This window comes from Parasteatoda tepidariorum, chromosome 8 (assembly GCF_982258835.1).
Source record: "Parasteatoda tepidariorum strain Cologne lab strain chromosome 8, Ptep-v5.0, whole genome shotgun sequence".
Lineage (NCBI taxonomy): Eukaryota > Metazoa > Arthropoda > Arachnida > Araneae > Theridiidae > Parasteatoda > Parasteatoda tepidariorum.
This window is the reverse complement of record NC_141762.1, coordinates 45,186,240-45,206,723: the sequence shown is the minus strand read 5'-3', so window position 1 is coordinate 45,206,723 and position 20,484 is coordinate 45,186,240. Positions and strand designations below refer to the sequence as shown.

General features: G+C 29.1%; 1 protein-coding gene across 1 annotated transcript in view; it reads right to left on the bottom strand.

Annotated features, from left to right (window-relative positions):
• LOC107449126 (uncharacterized) overlaps positions 1-20,213 on the bottom strand; it is a 62,182-nt gene extending 41,969 nt beyond the window's left edge. Inside the window, exon 1 of the mRNA XM_087149432.1 lies at positions 19,872-20,213. The gene's annotated coding sequence lies outside the window, so the exon portion shown is untranslated. The remainder of the gene's footprint in view (positions 1-19,871) is intronic.
• Positions 20,214-20,484: the final 271 nt, after the last annotated feature.

Sequence of the window (20,484 nt, the reverse complement as noted above, 5' to 3'; positions counted from 1 at the left end):
CTGTAGATTAAATGATTGAATGTAGAGTTCATTGCATTTCCCCACATTTTTTTTTATTTCGAATAATCTACAGTAAATAAATGCTTTAAACAGTAAATAGTTTTCATAATGATTCTTCCATTGTATCAAAAAAAAATTTGTTCTAAATTAACATTTATCGTTAGAAAAATCATATTTTTTTCTTCCTAATTTATCAGAACTACTATTACTTTAAACAACTATATTTTGTTAACATATCATGCAATCAATTTAAGCCATCCAAATAAAAATAATTACATTTTACAACAAACGATAATGCATATAATGATCAAATTCCAATCAATCAAAAATCAGTGATTACAGAATCAGCCAACACTCCGCAATATTTACATAATTGGCAGATTGGAATTAATTCATCCGATTTGTTCCTGAACCCTTTGTGCAAAGCTTTGCCAGTTTAGGAATTCATTTCACAATCGGATTCATGGTGCTACGAGTGCATTCCATAGGTAAAATCACTTTGAATAGCTCGTCTTGGGCTTTTATGAACCAACAGCATTCGAAGCAATTGGAATGGAATGAGCGAAACCAAATTGAAACTCTAAGCTCTTATCCACTTTCCGTAATCTCGATAGCATTATACTAATTAGACCTCTGGGAATTCATTACTTGAGTTTTCCTGAAAGTTAAAGCAGTAAAGAGCGAATTTCGGCATTAAACAGGGACAGTTTTCACCGAAAACAGTTTATCTCTTACGAGTAAGTTGCCGCCTAAATATCATCTGTTTTGGCAGACTCGTTTCAAGAAATAAGAATCTTGCCTGATTTATTTAAGAGAAAAACAGTTGACAAAGGTTTATATATTCTACACGCTTCATTTTATGAAAGTAAACACAGAGAATATTATTTTTCAAATACGTAATTTAATTTCTTAATTCATTTAAATTTATTCTGTAATGATGCAGAATGCTCAAATTTAAGTGTGAATTCTTGTATTTAAAAGTCATTAGTGCTGCAAACTGAAAAAATTTAGACTCTGGTCAACCTAGTCAGGTAAAATGGCGACCAGACTATATCCTCAAGCAAGAAATATGTTTTTTTCATTGTTTTGCTTATGACGTTTTGAGTACATTCGGAACAAATATTCTTTTGTTTATGACTTTCTGATTACATTCTGAGTTAAACGATTGTGGATATGTTCTTTTTATAATTTTCTAATAGAAAATTAATTCGAAAGAAAATTCGAAAAAATTCGATTCATATTTTAAATATCAAAGTTGCCTCTGGTAAAAGAGTAATCATAGTTCACGACATCTTTTTCCCCTCTATATTTTTATTCAAACTATTATTGTTTAATTTTATTAAAAATGATTTAATACTGGTAAAATTAATACCCCTTCTATTGTTTTGTATATGGTGTCCTAACTACATTCTGAACTATAAGAAGACAAATATTCTTTCTATTTGCTTATGATGTCCTGATTATAATCTGAATCAAACAATATTGGAGATAATTATTCTTTTTAATGTTTTGTTCGGAAACTTATTAAGGCATAAAAAATTATATTTTAAAAATCCTGACTAAGTTGTTTCTGGTAGCAGAACAATCCCAGTTATTGATATCTTTTTCCTCTCCGTATTTTTATTGAAACTGTTTTTGTTAAATGTTATTAAAATCAGTTTATACTGTTCAAATAAAAAGGAGAGAAGGAATCTTTTCAGAAATGAAACCATCTGTGCATAAAGTCTCAAATGAAGATGTCAATGTAAATAGATTATTTGAATAGCTACTTTATCAGAAGTTGACGAAAGTTCTTGAAACAAATAAAGATTGCAGGAATTATTTTTTAGTTTGATTCGATCGAAAGTTAATATATGAAAAGAATATAGAAACTGTTTATCAATTTCTTGGAATAGAAATTTTAATTCGTATTAAAAGTTTATTTATGTTCAAAGTGAATTTGGAGGATACAACTGTATCTGTAAGGATTTTTTTAAAATTAATTTATTAGTAAGGTCATAAATGTTAGTGCTTGAACGATACATTGTTTTTTACAAAATTATTTAAAATACTAATAAAAATTGCGAGAAAAAACTATTGTTAATAATATAACGTATGGTTATATTGAATTTATTTAAATCTTCTTCTCTTCTCAATTCTTAGAAAAGAATTAAAAAAAAGTTTTTAATATAAGTCAAGATTTAATCCTTGTATTGAATCTTTCTTCTATTTGATTTAGAAACTCAAGAATGTCTACAGTAAATATTGTCAAAAAAGTATTACAGAAAATTTATAGTAATTGTGGGTTCGTACTGATCTATTCTGCTCTATATAGTATAATATAAAAAATTCTGGATCAAATCCAGATAAAAATTACTGATACCCTGATTGCAACATCAGTCAAATCCATTTTCACCGTAATTTGTACAGTAACATTTATGTAACGGCCATGATTTAGTGATTTTGCAGTATATATTTACTGCAAAATTTACGCTACATCAGTTTTTTATTTCATATAACTTATTGGTGAAAATGGACAAAAAAGATCGAGTACCCTGAATGTCGGTACTTTTTTTTTTTATCGTAATCTGGTATTTTTTGCAGTGCACTTATCTGTATCTATATTATTTATCTAACCTTCTTCAGCTCAACTCAGTTCCTGGATAAAGAAGAAAAAATTTCGATTTGGGATATTTCAAAATTGTAGAGGAATATAAAATCGAAGTAAATTTAAACAGCTACAAACCTAGACAAGTATGAATCCATATACGAGGAAGGAACGCCTACAACTATCAGTACATTAGAATTTTTCATCATTTTTAGGAAACTTTTTCAAACCTCAACAGCGTTACTCAATTCTTCCATAAAGAAAAAAAATTTCTGTATAAAATGTTTCAATATAGTGTAAAAGCAAGAAAACGAAGCAAATTTAAACAGCTACAAATCTGGTCATAGATATGAATACAGGCACACAAGAGGAACATTTGCTTTCCGTTTTTCAGCTCACGTAAGGAGTGTACAGGAAAATTCGAAATTCTGGAATAAATATTCCAGAAAGTTATGAATCTGTTTTGATCTTGACTTAAGGGAATTTAGTTTATGAAATCTAGAAAAACTATTAATTGAAACAGCACCTTAATTATGACCAATTGATTAATCATTCATAAAAAAAAGCCTCAAAAATTCTATTGAATCAAAACTGTTAAAAGAGGCAACGAAGTATAAAGATGCGTTTGCCATATAATCCTTGGTTCAACGTTGCATCACAATTCACTTTACCATATTCCAATGACCAAATTCTAATTCGTGTAAAAAAGAACGAAGTTTGACTCTGTCAAAAGCTCGTTTCTTTCTTTTCTTTTTTAGCAAACACGATGGAGCTTGTGAAAAAGATATTACTGGATGAATTTTTTAACTGCTTAATAAAGGAGAATTAAAGGATTATGGGGTAGCATCTAGAAAGAGTTAGAAGTAAAACACCGTAACTCGGCTGCACATCTATATTTAGTTAACAAACCAGCAATGGAATATCAATAATTAGACTTCTCAAACAAGTGTTAAAATTTCTTGATCAAATTCTGGTAAAATTTTTCGGTACCCAGGGTGCCGGTACTTTTCGCGGTAAAATTTTAAGGAACAAAAAAAAAACCTGATATATCGTAATTTTTACAGTAAAATATATCATAAAATCATTGAATCACTGTAGTTAAATAATCATTACTATTATAAAATATACGGTCCCGCAGTGGACTGATCGTTAAGACACGGTTCCCAGCAGATCACCGAAGTCAAGCATCACTGGCTGCGGTCAGTGTGCGGGTGGGTGACCACTTGGATCAGCCTGCGTAGGGACCGAGGGTGTGCGGTATTGGTCCTCGTTAAACTGTGCTACCGTAAAGTGCTCGACTTCGCGCGCAGGTCGTCGAGCTACCGAAGCGGGGGTGCCATCCCCTCCGCAGAGGATCAAAATTGTGATGGCATGTCTTCGGATCATCCTCCGGGATGTTTCCCAGACCGTCGCCAATAGCCCATTGTGCAGCTCTAGTGCGACGTAAATTAACAACAACAACAATAAAATATACGACATTACAATTTAAAGTTAGAAATGGATGGATTTGATGGTAAAATTAATTTAATTTTGCGGATGATACACTCTGGGTGATTTTACGGTAATTTCATCTAATAATTACCATAATTTTTTATTTAATTACGGAAATTTTTACAGTGTGCATTTTTCTTGAAGCACGTCAATTGGCGTCGGAGTAACATATGCTTTCTTTCATTAAAAAATGAACATGCATTTTTAGAAAATAAAATGAACACTTTTTTAATACTTTTTGAACCAAACTATGTAAGAATGGAGACTATAAAGGAAAGGTTAACTAAAGAGTAATTTTAATATTCAGAATTTATTAGCATTCTGCAATTTACGGCATTTTAACGCAACAAAAATTGCTGTCATTTATAACATGTTATTTTCTATTACAAATAAATAAAAAAATGGTTATTTTACAACAACTACGTTAGTTGATAAATTTTTGAAAACTATAAGTTAGATAGCAATTTTCATGAAGATTTTTTTATTCTTTTTAAGAGAACAGAAAGAGAAAAATTTATGTTAAAGGATAACTTCATGCAATATCTATTGTATTTCTTATCGAGAAGTAGAAAGTAAAACCACGAAAAAGATGCTAGCTAGAGTATTTGAACTATTTCTTAGGTTACATTACAAGAGGATTCTGTTCTCATAAAAACATTTCTTCACGCCTATCATTCCTATGATTTTTTTCACCTTCCATCAGTGTTTTATTAAGAACATATACTTCAGTCCTTCTGTATTTGAACTCCATATTGCTTTGAACATTCTGACTTCCTGTTCTTTTCCTTTTTGTCACCTTATTCAGCGGAGTTTTTAGCCTTTTCTTTAAGAATGTTATCCATCAATTCAAGGAATTAGAGTAATAAAACTAATTCCTTAAGATTTCGATTAAAAAGTTCCTTTACTAACTGCTACACGAAATCATGACATTCTTGATATAATTATCTTAATAATTCTGAATGAATATTTAGAAAGACAAAATTGTTTTATAATATTTTAAGTAAATTAGTAATTTTAAGAGAAATGTTTAAAATTAGCTTTAAAGTTATTTGTTTCTTCATTTCATGAAGCAACAATATTTATTCATTGCTATAAAACTTTGCCGATAATAAGAAACAATATAAATAACTGAATAACGAGTAAAAAGTACGTATAGAGAATAAAAATTGATGATTCTACATAATATTAAAATAGTTTTATTGTAAAAAAATCACTTTCGGACATTATTTTTTTAACAAAACTGTTTCAACAAATTTCTGTAGTAGAAGGCCTTGATATTTGATGGTCACATAGTAATACTATAATAAAGATTGCATTTTCCAACTAACCACTGTCTGATAATATATGTTACTAATATATTAATCTTTTATTTGCATAATACTTAATGATACTGTAGTAAATATTGCCATCAAATCAAATCAATCAATAAATAAATTGTTACCTTTTTTAAATATATTTATTTATTGTTGCATTCATTGTATTCTCAATTGTTTATAATTCCTAATACTACAAAATAATATAATATAATTAAACATAGTTACGTTTAAAAATGTAGTTATATCTACTATAATTATAAAATACAATCACTTTATTAACTAAATTAAACAAAGCTTATTCGTATAAGCTTATACGGAAGTTGAGCTCATTCGAAGAAACTTATTCGCTCATCTATCCATCCGTAAATATTCGTCTGCATATCCATTCAATCAAATCTTCAATTTATCCGTATTAATCTTCAGACCATGCAATTTTAGTTGCACCGATACAGGTTCAAATCATTATTGCTGGATCATTTTGAGTGCATGATAAATTTACATTTGATCATGGTGTATACCCTAAATAATCAATGTGTCTGACTAGCAATATGATAAATTTATATTTTTCTTTATACATCTGCACTGAACATTGTAGCTTAAAAAGCGATCTAAATAATGAAACGCTACGCAATTCATTTCTTCAACAATATTTTATTTATTAGATGACTCTACTCTCAACTCGCTTTGCTCACCTATGCTTTTTTTAAAAATTTTATTTAATTTTTGGTTACGATTAGAACATTTTAAACTGTTTTTCGCCTGAGATGTTATTTAAAAACAATGCGAAAAACTAATTCCTATATCCAATATATCATAAGCAATACTTAGTATATAATTCCTAATAAGCATGTTTATTTTAAAATGTTGCGCAATTACATCACACGTTTACTTTTAACATTCATAAAGAACACCACTTTAAATTTTCAGTCTTTAATTCTAAACAGTAACTAAATTACTGGGAATAATATAGAGAAGGGAAGATAAGTACATATTAAAGGTAAATGCTGATATCTATAGTTGTTGTCTTTCTCTTATTTGATTTATATATTCGTCTTCTAAAGTTCTATATTTTTATGCTAAGTGTTCTTATTTGTTTTGAGCTCACAAGTTCGCATATGTATGAGATAAATGAACAAAAATAAAATGGGATGAATAAATATTTCACAGGTACATATATACTATATATATTTACAGCTGTTATTAATTTTATGATGATTACAACCAAAAATACCAGAAGATTCTGTGTTTAATATTATTACCATATCAGTGGTTTTTCTGTCCAATGAGAATGCACAAAACGATAAAACAACAATTACATCTTGACGTTTCAACAACTTTCATTATTTTCAAGAAGTCAAAATCAAGATTAAGATCAATATTTTTCATAAAAAAATTTGTAAGCATAAGAAAATTAGAAATTAAATCATTTAAGAATTGCCGAGCATTATACCGCTTATTGAAGAAAAAACAACGACTTTAATGCTTTCGATATTTTTTGTTCTGATACAATCGAAATGTAAATGCGCGATTCGAATTTCGAGTGTTCTAATAAAATTGTCAGAAAATTACAGGAAATTTCAAAACCAAGTGAAAATACAATGGGTAACAATACATAACTGCCCCCCGAAAAAATCGAAAAATAACTTGGATTTAAGATAAAATCGGCAGAAATAAAGCAGGCTAAAAAGTGTATATTTAAATACGCTATTCGAAACAATGAAATCGGCGTTTTACAATGAAATCGGCGTTAATCAACCGTGTTAGAAAGTGATTATTCGAATTCAAAATTTCACGCATCGTAATAAAAAAAAATTTGGAATTTTCAAAAACATAGTTATACTCGCCGTAAAAGCTCTTAAAAATTACGGAATTTATGATTGAATCTGCTCAAATTAATCTCTCAAAAAATCATTTCCTATTTTTCAAATAAATAAACAATGATTTTATAAAAGAAATAAACATGTCTTCCATATTTTTTTCGTTTTTCGAAAAGATTGTTCACAAAAACAAAACAAAAAATGCCCTGATCCAAAAAGTTTGTCGCGAAAGTGGACAAACTTGTCATAAATATACAGTTTCTGTATCTTTAATACAAATATGTTGACGAAAATTAGTGGATTATTGGAATAGTCGCAGTAATGAGTTTGTCGATATATGCTGTAATCGTACAATAAAAAAAATCTTAAGCTTGTCTGAAAATTTTGTTTCTGATTCTTTTCGATTCCAATTCCCGTTCTTTTTAAGTTGCTTAAAAATGTTTAAAGAAATAATTCCAAAAAAAATTATAAACCTTGATTCTTCTCAAAAACATTAAAAACGTTTACAAAAATGCCTTAACGAGAGACATTTTTTGTTCGACAGTTAAAAGTTTTTAAAACTACTTTCCGAAAGTATATGCATTAAATGGATTAGAAATAATAATTAAAATAAGTATTTTAATATCTTCGATTTTTAACTTGTTGCAAACAATCGAATTTTTTTGCATTTATTCACTAAAACTTGTATCACAAACAATGAAACAGAAATTCAAGAGATAATGTTAAAAAAAAGTAATTAGGGGAGAGTCGGGTAGCCCTGCCCACTTAAGGAGTATTGCTCATATTTCTGTATAATATTGAGTAATAATCAATATTTTTGTATGTTTCTATTATTTTATCATCTAATTAAATAATTCAAAAAGTATAAACCAAAAAAAGAATAGTTTAACTTAGAAAAATAGAAATTTAAAAAAACATGTTTTTCAGCTCTTTTCAAAAAGTGTCGGGTAGCCCCGCCCAGTTACAAAAATTATATTTCTCGACTGTTTTTTCAGGTGTAAATGAAAATGACCAATGTATTGACAATAGATAAACCTCATTTATCATTTTTATCACAAAAGTATTTTATTTATTACATATTTATATACTTTTAGTGAATTCTATCATTTAATAACAAGAATATTTGTTGTTAAAAATGCATATAACATTCAAATTTGAATCAATAAAATAATAATCTTTGCATCCGTACATTTATCGATGAAATAAAATTGGGCGGTGACACCCGACATTCATGTGAGCGGGGCTACCCGAAATCCAATTTTTTTGTAAATTTGTAATTACTCGAACAATTTTTCACATATAAACTTCTTTCTTTATGCAAATTAAACTTAAGACTACATACTTTAGCGCTGTATGTAAAGAAAAAATTATTTTTTTAGTATTAAAATGAAGTTTAATTGAAACATTCAACCAATTTTTCTTAATTTCATGACTACTGTATTCAACATATTTTCAAAACTATTGTTTACCATGTTAACAGCTGCATAAATTCTTGAAACTTTGAAAATAATCCTTTTTTAAAAGTAACAATTAATGTCCGATGGCCCATTGACTTGAAAAAATATTCTATGCATATGAAATTGACAGTGGGAGGGGGTACCCGCTGGGCGGGGCTACCCGACTCTCCCCTACATTTTCTAAAAAATTTAAAATATTACTTAAATGTGACAAATAAACTATCAGTGTATAAAAAATTATACATTTATTTTTTAAAAAGCGATATGCTTTTCGTTATACAAATAAAATAAAGAGAACATTTAAAGGGGTTAATTTACTAAAGAATTTAATTAAACAAAAATATTGTCCGGCATTTTAATAGAATAAAAGTTATTCTTTTTTCATTGCTCCATGCTTTATTTTTGATTCTGAAAGAACTGTGGTTTATTATGACTCTTTATCTCCAAGAAAGTGCCCTTTCCCTCCCTTCATTATTACAGAAAACAAAGATGAGAGTTGTGGAGGGGTGAGGGAATCGAAGGAATGAAATTGCAATTTTTCAGAAACGTAACGATGACAAGACAAAGATTCTAAAATTGTTATGTAATGAAGCGAAAAATAAAAGTTATTACTTTTTGCTCTTTTAAGGTATTGAAAAGTTTTTATAGCTTTGTTTCCCAATTCTCCGATTAATTCCCCATTTAATATTGTCTTTTATATTATTAAAAAAACGCTCTTAAATTTAAAACTAAAAAAGTATTTTTGCCATATCATTATTTTAAAACATTAACAATTTACTTTTTTTTCCTCTGAAAAGAATGCATTTTACATATTTTTTTCAGTTTCTCTTGGATTTCATAAAGGACTTTCAGAAATATAATTTTTTCAAAGAAATAAGTGCAAAAAGAATTCAACTGTCAAAAACAAATTGGAAATGATTTTTTAACGAATTGTTTTAACCCATAATATAAAAACTTTTCAAGAAAACAAAATTAGTTTCAGTTTATAGATCAGAATTGGAAGTTTTTCTTTTTTTATGGAAAAGAAGCGCTTCAGTAAATGTCCGCGTTTAATTGCAAATGTTTTAATACCGCTAGAGATTTTTAACTAACATTGTAAATATAAACATATTTTTCTTATTAAATTATTTAAGGACTAGTTAAAAAAAACTTTATGATTAATAGAAACATAAGGTAGCTGTTTACAAAATACTTTTTTTTCATTTAATACCGCCTTATTTTAACACAGACACGTTAACACAAGATGAAGTTTTAAAATATTTACCTTCTAGCTAAAATAAAGAATTTTATTCCTACAGAACTAAATGTCATAAACTCAGAGAAACAATAAAAATATTGGTTACTAAAAATATCAAAATTTAGTTTAAAAAAATCCAGGTAAATGCACCGTAAAACCTTACAGAAGCAAGATATATAGCACGATATACACCGAAGAGTCATTACATTATGACCACCCTCCATCTATAACAATGGGCTCGCCCAGGTTTTCATGGTTTCTCGCCCAGGAACAATGTTTTCATGGGACACATTAGGACCCATAATCCTCATAGAACAATCCCTGACGTCTGTAAGCTACTTGAACATAGTTGCAGACCAGGTTCATCCAATCATGGCAACAGTTTTTCCAATCATGGTAACAGTTGGTGTTTACCAACAGGATAATGCACCATGTCATAAGGGTCGAATCGTCGAGGAACATTCCAGTGACTTCCAAGTCATGTCTTGGCCCCCAAATTCACCTGACCTTAATTCAATAGAGCATTTGTGGTCCTACTTGGAAAACCAAAGTCGTGCTGCCATGCTACTTCCTCGCAATGTGAGGGAATTGCAGGACCAGCAGTTGGTGAGCGCTTGGTGCCAGATACCTCAGACTACCTATCAGCACCTTGTGGAATCAATGCCACGGCGGGTGCTAGCAATTTTGAGGGTTAAAGGTGGTCCTACATGTTATTAGAAGGGTGGTCATAATGTAATGGCTCTTCGGTGTATAAGAAGCAAGAAGTAAGAATAATGCTATACAGCCAAAATGTAAATGTAGATTAATAAAATAACAAATGCATACACTCTCAGAAAAATCAGTTCAGTGGTGAACCGTAATGTTGAGCAAATGTTTGGCAACTTTAATAAGGAGCTAAACTGGTCCAAACGCTTCAATTAATAATGAACCTTAGTCTCATGTGATCAAGTTTTATTTTATTTTAGAACGGGAGTCGGCAGAGCCGGCCCATTCTTTGGCTTACGACTATCAGAGTTCAACTCCATTGCCTTGTAATTTAGAATCCAGCCTAGAAGACAAGGAAACTCCTGGATCAGCCATTGGGAGAAACTAGCCTTCGTGGAAGATGTTTGGTAGGACTACCCCCTGATCGAGATACATTGAATGGAATACCACGAAAACCTTTCACGGTTAGTCCAACGGACGAATCGTGTTCCGAGAAATATCGATTTCTAACTGCTATCCAATGTTTCTAGTCGGTGAATCAAAGATAAGATGCCTCTAGCATACCTATTTCTATGTCCCCTCTATTCTTTTTAATTCTCCCCCCCCCCCCTATTTACATCTTTCTTCATTTTATTCTTTTCAGAAATAAAAAAAAAGACTGAAATGAGAGTGTTTTTTTTTGTGTTCTATGGTCATAACTTTTATGTTTCTAACTTTAATTGTATTTTTAAAAAATCTAATGCAATAAGTTATTAACAATACTGACTTAAGTTTTATGATGTTAGTAGGCCTATAAGATAATTAAAATAGTTGTTTATTTTTAAAAAATCAATATTTAAGAAAAAAATTAAATGTGTACCTACGGATTACTAGGAAATTTTTTTCGCCTTCCTTGATCAAATGTGCGCTTTAAGAAAAGAAAAAAAAAACCATTTAGAAACTAGTTGGGTTTTTTTTTCTCCTTATAATTTGTACGTAAAGAATCAAGTCATTACAACCAACGAATCAACAAATTAGCTGATATAATTTGTGCTACAAACTTTAGAATTTAAACGATAAGGAAAAGGTTATGCATCGCATTACCTAAATAAATTGCGGAAAACTCTTGAATTTGTTCTCAAGCGGATTACCCTAGTTAATATTCAGATTAGCTAGATAATGTGCATATTAACTGTTTCCGAGCTTTAGCCTTAACATGTACTCACATCTGACCACTAAATTTTCTGACTATGCAAAAACAATTAAGCATATTAGTGAAAATTAATAATCAGTGAATATGAATAGTAAAAATAGTGAGATTTCTAAAAAAATTAAAACTGAACATTTAAGCTTGGATTTAATGTTAACTCACATATGCATGTCATTTTAAAGGAAAACAAATGAGCTCTTAAAGCAAAACAAAAGATTTTCTTTTATCAAATGAGTTTTCTTTGTAACTTGTAATCTTACTTTCAGAAACTTATGGTCTCATGCTCGCACAAACTTTGGACTTACTTTCAACATTTTAAAACTATAAAATGGATATTGAAAATAGAAAAATACCCATTTAAAAATGTTTTCAGTTTCCTGATAGAAACTTAAGAGACCCAAAGGAGTCCTTTACTTTTGGAATATTCTGCGTTCACAATTCTAAAACGTCAATGAAAACCCCCAAAGAATTCTGTCTGTTTAAAACAAGCCTGCCTGAAATAAAGAAAAATCAATATTTCGAAGAGAGTAACTTTGAAAAATTTACTTCTTAACAGGTTTAATCAAATGTCTAAAACGAGATGTAGAAGTCAAAAATATGTATCAGTTCATTAAAGTTAGAGAAATGACATAATTATATTAAGAACACTCGTTACTATATTAATAGAATTTTTACTCTAAAATAGAGTCCTGAAACATGAGATTGCCAGATTAGTCCTCTCGGTTAAACTAAGTACCCAGGTGCAATGAGTTATGAGACTTCATAAGGTGTTCACCACACATTTATTATTATAAGATTTCTAGGTAGCAACTGTAGTGCTAGGCAACAGATGAAGGAAAATAAAAACACAGAATTCGTAATATTTATCACACGGCTTTAGCTTCCAAACTTTCGAAGAACGTACTCTCGATATTTATTCGCAGTCGGCATAGTTGGCACGGAAAAAATTCTTGTTATTTTACCGTACTATGGGGCAATATAGGTATATCTTCTCTTAATTAACTCATATCGTATATTATCTCATATTTTCTCATAATGCTTACCATCTTTGAATATCATCTTTTTTTTATAATTATTGACTGTTTTGGTTGAATATGGTAAAATAACATGAAATAAATTGTTATTCAACTATTTTTACGAAATTTTTTTTAAGTATGTGTATGACAACTTTCACTATTTCCAAGTTCAGTCGCTTTTCAGTTTATCAATTTGAAATAGTTTGTTCCCATAAATTTTACTAGTTTCTTCCAACGTATACAGGGTGTTATATATTGATCTCCGTTAATATATATTTTAGAAATTCTTGTCAAATTGACGAGAGAAAGGGATACATTAAATCATTCAAATTAACGTGTGAGGATAAAAAAAAAAGTAAAAATTTTACTGAAATCTAACGAATCACTACCGACGAAAATAGTACTGAAAACATCAAAACCTATCTGATTACTGGAGAAAACAGAGAGAAGTTGAAAGCCGATTAATTAAACCGATTTCAAGTTACATTAAGCAATCAGACTGGCTTTGATCATTTCAGTCCTACCTTTCATCAGTTAATCGATAGATTTTTTTACCGTTTTGTTTCTTCTTAATTTAAACATCATTTAACATTAATTTGCTAACATTATAACTCTTAATGTATATACTTTCATTCTTGTCAAAAATACTAAAAAGATACATTAATTATGACCATGATGGAACACTGCTTATTAAAAAATTTTGTGACCAAATCACACTAGCGTCTTGTTCTATAAAACTCGAAGTTTGTGTGCAAGTATTAAAATTTTATTTTTAAATGGAGGTTGATGGTTGTGTTCTTATTCGTTTATATTAACTTGTAAGGGAGTTTTAATTGTATAAGTTAGAATTTTAAAATGGAAGAATCTAAATTCATATGCTTTAAGGAAAAGAAGAACATTCTACAAGTTCATTTATGTAATAAATAAAACAATTATAACTCGAAAAAAGTAATAAATTAACGTAAGTATGAATGTATAAGGTCCTCCTATAACTAATTTTTCTGAGCAACCAAATGCGGCGCAATAAGCCACCACATTTTAAGAATTTTTGGATTTAAATTTCCAGTATCGATTTTCGCCCATTGAAATAAAAAAGAGAAACGAAAGGTTGAAAATATATCCTTTCGATTCGCTCAACTGTCACTTAATTTGCTTCTGAGAGCAAAAATTATCGTGATGTGCGCGTTCTGTTATAATTCACCTTTATGATTTAATTCCTACCTGAAGATTCCGCTATGGTAAAATCTAACTTTCTGCTGTTGCTGGTAGATGAGATAGTTTTCAAGCAATAAATGTTCAAATGTTTTACAAAGAGCAAGCAAAGTTGTGAACAGAGGGCAAATTATAAAAAAAAAAGTGACTCTTCAAAAATGTCTGGGGTGCTCAACAGTAACAACATGGAATCCATTTATTTGTTAACAAAATACGTTTCTTTATATTTGATTCCTAATTAAAATAAAAACCATAAAACCCTAGTTGGCTGCTTCATATTTCTCTTGTCACTAAATTTTTATTCCAGACAAAACGATCGTTCTCCTATTTTCCAAAGAAACGTAATCAAATCCTTTTGCACACTCATATGTTATCTATAAAAGTGTTCCACACGTTTGATAACAGCGCTAATTATTTAATCACTTAGATTGCTATAATAACCACTTGCTATTGAGACTTCAAATCAGCGTGCGTCTTGACTGAAAATTTAAGAAACAAATATAGATTAAGACGTATTGCATTCCTTTTCATTTGATTAAACAAAATATTAGTTACATATTGTTGTCTTGTCTCTTAAATAAAGCTATAATTGTTTTTGCTTGAATAATTCAAAACTATTACGAATTTGCGCACAGTTCGTATAAAGTTTTTCAGATATTATTTCACTTTATGCAATTTATTCTCTACATAGATAATGTATTTCATAAATACAATGAGTTGTGAGAATTTAATTGTTATTGAACAAACATTTAAAATTAAATATCAGCAAGAAATTTAGTTGAATATTATTTTAAGGATATTTGTTTAAATGCAATAAGTGAAGACAGTGATGACTACATTTAGATCTGAAAGTGTTTAACTTAAATTAAAATTATATGTTTTGGACACTTATTATATTTTTATTTTTTGCGACGTTCCAAACCCTTACCTTGTTAGTCACATTCTTGCTGTAATAAATTCTTTTTCCAAAGACAGCAGCAACATTTATTGCCAAGCATTATTTTCCGATAGATTTCCAAATTAAATAAAATGAAATATTTTATTAGAAAACAAGACACAAACAGCAATTACCGAGAGTTAAAATAATTGTTGTGTCATTAAATCCAAATGATACTTAAAAAGTGACCTATTGTTAAATTTCCGGACATATTTTTCTAATTTATACCATTAATGTTCAACGACACACTTACGCGGAAAAATTTTAAGAAATATGTATATTTTATATGCAGTTATGATTTCTTCATTCGTAAAAGGAAATTCTTGTTGTTAAATCTCGAAAAAACCTATTTACCTAATTTTCGAGGCAAAAATAGAGGGGTTCAGACTTTTTATATCTAGTCTTTTTCAAGAAATGAATGCTTTATGTGAGATTTGTATAAAATAGATTTTAAATAACTTATAAAAAACAACAACTTTTCTATGTTATTGTACAAAAAAGTAGGAAATAAAATACTACTTGTAACTTATAGGAAATGAGTTGATGTAATCTTAGAGTTGTTGATATCTAACTTTTGACCAGCAAGCCGTTGTTAAAGAGAATATTTATCAAAGAGAATATGATAAATATTCTCTATATGATAAATATTCTTCTATAATATAAATGTTCTTCTATATGATAAATATTCTATATATGGCAGAGAGAATGAAGAGAATATTTATCCAATTCTTGTCCTTAGCTCAGCAACTCTCTGTCTGATATCAAATGATTCCCCATGGTCGGATTGAGATGTGAAAAGAGATTTCTCTTAACCCTTTGACTCAGGTGGGTCACCGGTGTCCTTTAAATATATATATATTTTTTGACACTAAATTAGAGGCAAAAATACATTTTGGTATTCTTTAATTTTATTTTATAGCCGTTGTGGAACAGCCGACCTAATTTTGGGTTTACGACTACTAATGTTCAACTCCGTAGCCTTGTAATTTTGAACCAAACTCAAAAGACAAAGGAACTGCAGTATAGGGGGAAATTTCGCCTTTGCGGAGGAGTATTTGATGGAACTAACCCGCATTTGCATTACATGGAGAGGAAAACCACAGAAACCTGCCACGTTTAGTTTGATGGCAAGGAGAGTCTAACCCATGATCAGTTTGCCACTGAGGACAACATTGAGGTCGGTTCAAGCTGGGTGCGAAATTCATATCGTTCAGCCATCGCTGGAACTCGGACTCGGTTCACCTCATTGAAAGGCGAACGCTCTATCTCCTGAGCCACCGCGGCTCTTGGTATTCTTTAATTATAAAAAAAAAACACTCTAATAATTACTAAAAAATCTAATAGGCTATCGGAATTATATTTGTATTAAAATACAAAATAAAAAAATTAATTAAAAAAAAAATGCTAGAAATAATTTATTTTTTTTAGTCTTTCAAAAAATTGTCAATTGATTTTGCAAATAAAAGAAATTTTAATGATGAATAAATGTTTCTCTTGGTTTTAAATAACTGCAAATAAGTACAAATTATTGTATGGAAATTACCCGTGTTTGGAGGATTTCATACCTAACGCAGAAAAAAAGACCTGCGTTTCATGCTGTATTACCTAACCATAAATTAATGAAATGCTAAATGTAATATTTTTTCACCAATTTTGACCTAAGTTAATGAAAAAAAGTATGAGAAAAATGTTTAATAAAAATTCGGAGTCAAAGAGTTTACGCTTATTTCAAGGGAACGCTCTGCTGTGTTTAGAGGATATTGTGACCAACAAGCCTCTCTTTAAGGGAAATTTTATCAAATTCTTGCCCGTTGCTCTGAAACTGAGAATATTTTGATAAAATGTTTTTTTGATTTAACCTGACAATATCAAATGTGTTCACATGATTGCTGATCTACGAATTTAACTGTAAAAAAGATTTTTTTCAAATGGTATATAGTTCTTTTATACTATAATCATGTTTTTATACTTATCGAATTATTAAGTAATGATTAATATAAATAATTAGACAACGGAATGACGATATCTGCATAAAACAAAACAATTCACATTTTGCTGTTGTCGTAGGCCATTAAGGCAGAGGGGTGTGACTGCTCATAATTTCCAGTGGCGCCATCTATGACCATTAATTCGACTTCTGTCACACCCGTTTATGTGGCCAACCCATTCCTAAATCCATTCATTCATCCACAGATCTAATTTTGATCTGAACCAGAGAACGATCAATCTCCAATTCAGTACCCCCAGAGGTATTGATTTATTAGTGGAACACGGAGAACTTTGTGACATGACAGATTTAACGTGCACTAGTCACAATTCACTACAGAGGGAGTCTTCGGTCGGCTGGATTCGAACTCCCGTTCTCACAACATGAGTACAGCTCCCTGCTAACCAAGCTATCCCGGCCAGTTTGCATTTTAACAAGTAAATGTTAAAATATTGGAATTACAATTCATCCTAACTTTAAACAAACTATCAAACGAGTATTTATTAAATTATTAAAATTGGAAAAGTAATCTTAATTACAAAATGACAGTTTTCAGATAAAAACTGCCAGTGTTCTAAATTTATTTAACCAAACCAGATTATTATGACACGTTTTCGCTAAGAGCAAATAAGATTTATGGGACATTTATTTCGCTAGACGATTCTTGAATAAAAAATGCCCCACGTCAGTTCTGGAAATTTGATTCGATGGATATTTTAATCCGTTAAAGGAAAAATATTTAAATAAAAAGCCAATAACCAATTCTATGAATATTTCATTCTTTCTTTTGATTTTTTAGCTTTTCTTCATTTCTCTCGCTTTTAAACTATATTTAGTTCACAGTTATTTTTTTAAATGTTAATTTTCAAATTTTAATTGGTTTTAGTTTAAACTTTTCTCTCATTTTATTGAAAATATGATTATTATTATCTTTATTACTATTATTATTTGTATAAATAGTCTTATATTTGCCAAATATGAGGTGGAAATTTTTACTTAAGGATTAATTGACATTTTTAACAATTTCAAATCTTAATAAATATAAAGTAATTTATAACTTAAGGGTTTACAAGGAATGAGTTGCATGACTAACATAATTGCTTGATAATGAAATAATTTTAGTAGCTTTTTTGTATTTTTCGGGCGGAATTCAAATTTGTTTTTTCTAATATGCACAAAATTAGTTATTAGTTATAAAAATTAGATATAAATTAGTTATAAGTTAATATATATTAGTTAAAGACACACAACACGTTTATACCTTTTACTTCAAAATTATTTTCACAAAATTAAGTTAATAAAATAATACATATGTTTATGTAGTATTTACTATTGATATACGAGGTTCGACGACGCACGTTCCATAAAAAACTAACAATTATATGCGACACAATAAAAAAAATTTGAATTTATAACATATTTTTTAATTTACTTTACAAATAATAATGAGCCTTAACTAAACTTTACATGGAATTTTTACACGATTGTGATTTATTTTCTCGTAATATTTAGATAAATTTTATTTCGATGTGGTAGGTCGGTAAGTGTATACAATGTTTCAATTTAGAACTTTTCTAAATTCTGCCTTTCCATTGCAATTATTTATTAAAATTAAAATAAATAAATCAATAAAAATTAAAATAAAATTACTGATTATAAATACATATACTACTTCATTGCGTTTTTGTTTCAAAAGATAAAAAGTTAGTGTTAAATCTAAGATTGGGAGCATTTATAAATCTTAAAGAGGGGTGCGCCTAAGTTTATGAACGCCGATGTTCACTTGATTAGAGCCCCATTTTTCAGATTAGGATTCCTATATTGTAAAGGTAAAAAAAAGTTCTTGGCCACGGGGTATATTCATTCAAAGACAGTTCGTTTTTGAGTCTGATTTTGTAGCTTAATTAATAGATAACACTAAATCATTATCATACTTATGGTGTGAAATATTTTATTTAATTGTACATTATATTATTATTTTTTATTAAAATTAAATTCTCAAACAGTTACTTACTGCTGATTCACCAAAACACTATAATTTTAGTCGAATTTACGATTTTATGGAATTTGGCGATATGGCGAATGCTTAGCGCGGGCCCTGATAATGTTTATTCATCATGAAGGGGAGAAACCAATTTAATCTACAGGAAAGCAGCAAGTAAAATGGTGTAGAATATCAGAACACGTGCGATTACCACAATGCTTGAGAATTAATAACCTGAAACCAAATTATTAAAACAAACTAAAAATGAGCAGGTGAAACTGTTTCAAAATACAAATTAAGTAATAAAAAATGCTGGATGATTAAATAGAAGAAAAAAAACAACTGTAAGTGTCTAATTTGAAAAATTGAATTTCGAGTAGGTGATTTTTCTCAGTTTCATTCAGAAAATTAAATTAGATTACTTATATAAATCAATAAAGAGATAGGTGATTTTTCTCAGTTTCATTCAGAAAATTAAATTAGATTACTTATATAAATCAATAAAGAGAAATACGCGTAATTACTTACGGGCTAAATAAATTTGTATTATAAATGTTGCAAGAAAATGTAAAAATCAGTTGTAAAATAAAAATATATACTCACCAACCGAGAATGAAATTCAACGCGATCGATTAATAAATCAAACCAAATTAATAAACAAACTAAAAATTAGCAGGTGAAACTGTTTCAAAATACAAATAAAGTAATAAAAAATGCTGGATGATTAGATGGAGAAAAAAAAACTATAGTGTCTAATTTGAAAAATTGAATTTCGAGAAAGTGATTTCTCTCAGTTTCATTCAGAAAATTAAATTAGATTACTTTTATAAATCAAGAAAGAGAAATACGAGTAATTACTTACCGACTCAAAAAATTTGTATTATAAATGTTGCAAGAAATGTAAAATTCAGTTGTAAAATAAAAATATATACTCACCAACCAAGAATGAAATTCGACGCAATCGAGTTTTTCTTTCAATAATTCTTCTTATACTGGCATTTTACATAGATAATTATTAATACGTATTTTTATTAAAATTAAAAATATTTATTTATCATTATTATTCAGTTATTTATTTTCGCAAAGTATAATTATAAGAGAAGACTCTTACAACTATAAACGATTCTCATTAATCCCGAAAAGTAGATTGCCATTTCGTTATTAGAATGGAACAAAAGTTACACAAAGAAATAGCTTCTACAATAAAAATTCAGGCGTTGCACGAACAGATCCTGAGAATCGTTTGCTTTTCCTCTTACTATCCTTTCGATTTGAACTAAACAAACCTCAAACCTTCATCCCTCTGGCGGAATGCTAGACTATTAAAAGAGTTATTTTCGAAACTTTGGGAAAGTATTTATGGATAATTTTCATATAAGAATATACATTCATTAAAAATAATTTCCATTTAAGAAATTAGATTTAATTGAATATTTTCGCTTGTTTTCTCGAAATTTAAGAGAGATAATACAATAGTGCCCATGTGTGAAAATAGTTCAATCTAACCATATCAAAGTGCTCATTCATAAATATGATGTTGTAACTGCAT